We start from the raw sequence: 4,102 nt of genomic DNA, 5'->3' as shown, positions 1-4,102 counted from the left end.
CATCAACCGCCATGACCTACATATATACAGACAGAAATGCAGAGTAGTGCAATAGCAGCAGGTATGCATTATATAAGTGAAAGTAACAGTCATTCATTTACATAAAGTGCTTTAATCCATCGTGGCACACCGGAAACAAATCTGCAGGATTAAGATGTTTGAGGTTATTGTATGTCATGAGACCAGCTAAATTCCCTCCACTCATGTGGCCTGGTTTCTCTCTGGCTGCATGCAGCGAGCAGAAACTGCAGGCCGGAGCTCATTCATTCTCATACATGACAGCGGAGTGTGATGGGACAGAGGACGGATTCAGGGGGGAGGCAGAACAGTAAAGATCTGGGGGTTTGGGGGATTCCTGATGAAAGATAACCATGATGACTTGCATTCAGAAAAAGAAAAGAGAGAAGGTTAAATAACTGATGAATACAATGCAGCTCCTTTGTTTTAATGAAATTAAATGACACATTTTCTTGATGTACGCATTATCTGCTTGTGGGTGTTTCCTGTGATAAACAACAGAAACAGAATGAGAAGTTTTGCCATAAACATGAATATATTTACCAAAGATAAAGTGAAATGCTTAGCTTGTGGAAAACAGATCAGTTTTTTTGAAGGGAAATACGAGAACTTGACAGATGGGGACCGGAAACACTGTGTAAATAAAATTGTGTAACATTCTGCCCTTTATTAACATATATATTTATATACAGGAGAACTAAGTTTTCATGGCTGAACTCTTTGTGATCATGGGATTTTCTTGTGACCCTTTGGAAAATGAGTTGCCCACCAGTGCATTAGCAGGACTTTAGCACACAGGACACATTCATTTCACTGATGGCAACCAGTGCAGAGTTAGACAAAGAAATTCAAAGACGAGAACTGCTCCTAACTGCTTCTGTCACTTAAATCTTTGAGTTTTCCAAAGAGAAAAAATAGAAGGTTCATAAATCAAGTAGCTCAGTCAAACCAGTATTTAATCACAGTAATGTACATGACTTGTACTTTGCAACATTGACCTTTTTTTTTTTTGCAATGAGCTAAAAAAAAGAAAAACATAATGGTGACAGAATGGTGATTTTTTTTATACTCAGTACAAAGAGTCCTGTGTTCTTCTGAAGCTTTCACTATCACATGTTATGTGTTTATAGCTACTTTAAATACAGTATGTGGGAGTGTCCCTCACGTCCAAATGTAAACACATACAACCATGCACTACTCTCAGTATTTGGACACACACTGTTAACAAAAGAGAAGGATTGAGCTCTACTCTGTCCCACTGTAAGATCTTGATCATGATGTTGAAAATCCTTTATTAGTCCAACGGGGGGGAAACTTGCAATGTCACGGCAGCAAAGTGACAGAATGATAAGAAAACCAGAAGACATGAATAAATCATATATAATTAAATCAAATTAAAATTTTAAAATAGAGACATATTTAAATAGGAAAAACTGAAGAACACAAAAATATATATACAAGGGATTGCACTGGAGTGAGTATTGCACGTGACAGTTTGCTGTTTGTCATTTTGGTGAATTTGTATTGTGTGTGTGTGTGTGTGTGTGTGTGTGTGTGTGTGTGTGTGTGTGTGTGTGTGTGTGTGTGTGTGTGTGTGTGTGTGTGTGTAGTCTATTAGGAGCACTGCTGGTTGTAGAGCCTGAGAACCAGCAGGGAGGAAGGACCTGCGTAACGCTCCTGGGGTGACGCAGTCTGTCAAGAGCTCTGCAGATCGCTCAGTGTCCAGAAGGAATGTTAGCTCAGATAACGTCCTCCTCTCTCCCACCACCTGCACTGGGTCCAGGGTTCTCCCCAGGACAGAGCAGCCGATCAGGCTTCTGAGATGCTGCTGCCCCTGCAGACCACTCTGTGAAAGATGTCTGATGCCACAAGAGAGTCATGAGACCAACGATCGCAGAGTCATCAGAGAACGTCTGCAGATGACAGCTGGCTGAGTGGTTCAGTCTGCAGTGTACTGGGTGAAAAGAAAAGGAGCCCAGACGGTTCCCTGTGGGACTCCTGTGCTGCAGACTCAATCCAGTGCCCTGACAAACTGTGGTCTGTCGGTTCAGTAGCCCAGAATCCAGCCCGTGACCTCCAGCTTGTCCCTCAGGAAAAAGCACGGAAATCCCAAGCAACACACCAGGAGACAGACAAACACACACTCAGCCTTACAGTCACTTGCATAGGATGCATAATTCTGGACAGTGAGAGGAGACTAAATGTACATGGAGAAAACACACAGGAAGAACATACAAACATCAGAAAAGCAAGGCCAACCTGGAATTGAGGAATGTGGAAGAATCACATTGTGATCAGGAGCTTGCATGGTCTCCCTGTGCATATATGAGTTTTCTTTGGAAGTCCAACCACATCCATGTTGTTATCATAAATTATCATAAAATTAACTGAAGTGTATGTGTGTGTGTGTGTGTGTGTGTGTGTGTGTGTGTGTGTGTGTGTGTGTGTGTGTGTGTGTGTGTGTGTGTGTATCTGTCTCTCTTCACCCTGAACAGATACAATATAATCTATAGAATAGAACAGAATAGAATTATAGCATGTATTTATAGTGTTTCCTTAAGTAGTATTATAGTAAAATACATAGGTCTTCAGAAGAGGGCAGAAAAAGGAGAAGGTCAAAAAATGAATGTATGTAATGCAGCTGCTTAGCTTTAAAGGTGCTGTAGGCAGGATTTTGCCAGTCAATGCTAATTTTTCTGTGTTTTCTTTGGATTAAATGTTAGAGTATCCATTGATAATCCTTTAGGAGTGTAGCATAACTGCACTACCACGAGGGCGCAGCGTTTCCATCTGTCTCTGTTCTGAGCTGAAAAAGAATCTCGACAGCTCCAGGTATCTTTGACCAATCAGAAGAGCCCCTGAGGCTCTAACCGTGATTGGTCGAGGGGGGTTCGTCGCACGTTCTTGTGGGAAGGGCTTAACTTGCGTAAGGGCGTGATGTCAGAGAAAACAGGACAGGATTGGCTGTGCTGGGTTTCAAATCATCTTGCCATCTTGCTTAGGTAACCCTAAGCAAGATGGTGGAGATGCGGAATCCTGCCAACAGCACCTTTAATGAAAGTGACACATTTCTTTATTCAAACATTATCTGCTTGTGGGTGTTTTCTACTGTCCATGTGGGCTTGTGATAGAAAAACAGAAACAGAATGAGAAGTTTTGACACAAACATGAACATATTTACCAAAGATAAAGCTGGAAGCTCAGTTTTTGGAAAACATCACTTTTTTCCCCCAACAAATTTGAACTTCCGTTTTGTTTTTTGTTTTTTTTTTTTTTTTTTTTTTTTTTTTGTCTAAACGTGAAGAGAAACAGAACAACTTGACAGATGAAGACTGGAAACATTGTGTTGATCAAATTGAATAAAATATCACCTAATATATACATTTATACGCAGGAGATTTGAGAAAGAAATTCAAAGAACAACACAAATCAGAACTAAGAGACAGGGTTAATAATTTGAATGTTTCAATTGGATTGATTAATTCTTAATATGCTTTCAGTTAGTTATGGTTGTTTCTCCATAATTCAATAGCAAAACAAAACAAAAAAAAACTTTAGTTCAGGGTCACATACAGTCAGTTATCATCTTGAATGGGCCAGAAAAGTAAAATAATTTCACAATAACCTTCAAATTGAAACTTTACATTTTTCTTTGTGGGCCTCATGCTTGACATCCTTAATGGAGCGATGCATTCACTGACCTTTGTAATTAATGGAGGTTTTCATGATTAAATGAATTTGTAAAAAAAAAAAATATATATATATATATATATATATCATTGCAAACTGATTTCTTTGTATTTACATTTCTAGGTTAAAGGGCATTTATTTGAGTTTGTTTTTCCAGATATTATCTGAATGATTTAAAGAAACTAATGTGGTAACGACACAGTTTATATTGCTGTGCTGTAGTTTTTCCACAATCCTTTCCAACCAGAAAGTTTTTTTCTGGTTATTTTACCACTTTGATATCTTGATTTGATTTGATTTGATTTTGAAAGTTTATTTTGAAAATTTCAACATAAAAAGAAAACAACAACAAAAGACAATAAATAATTTTGCTCAACAATCTGATTTGTCTAAT

Source organism: Salarias fasciatus, chromosome 19 (assembly GCF_902148845.1).
Source record: "Salarias fasciatus chromosome 19, fSalaFa1.1, whole genome shotgun sequence".
Lineage (NCBI taxonomy): Eukaryota > Metazoa > Chordata > Actinopteri > Blenniiformes > Blenniidae > Salarias > Salarias fasciatus.
Note: the sequence above shows the minus strand (reverse complement) of the source record.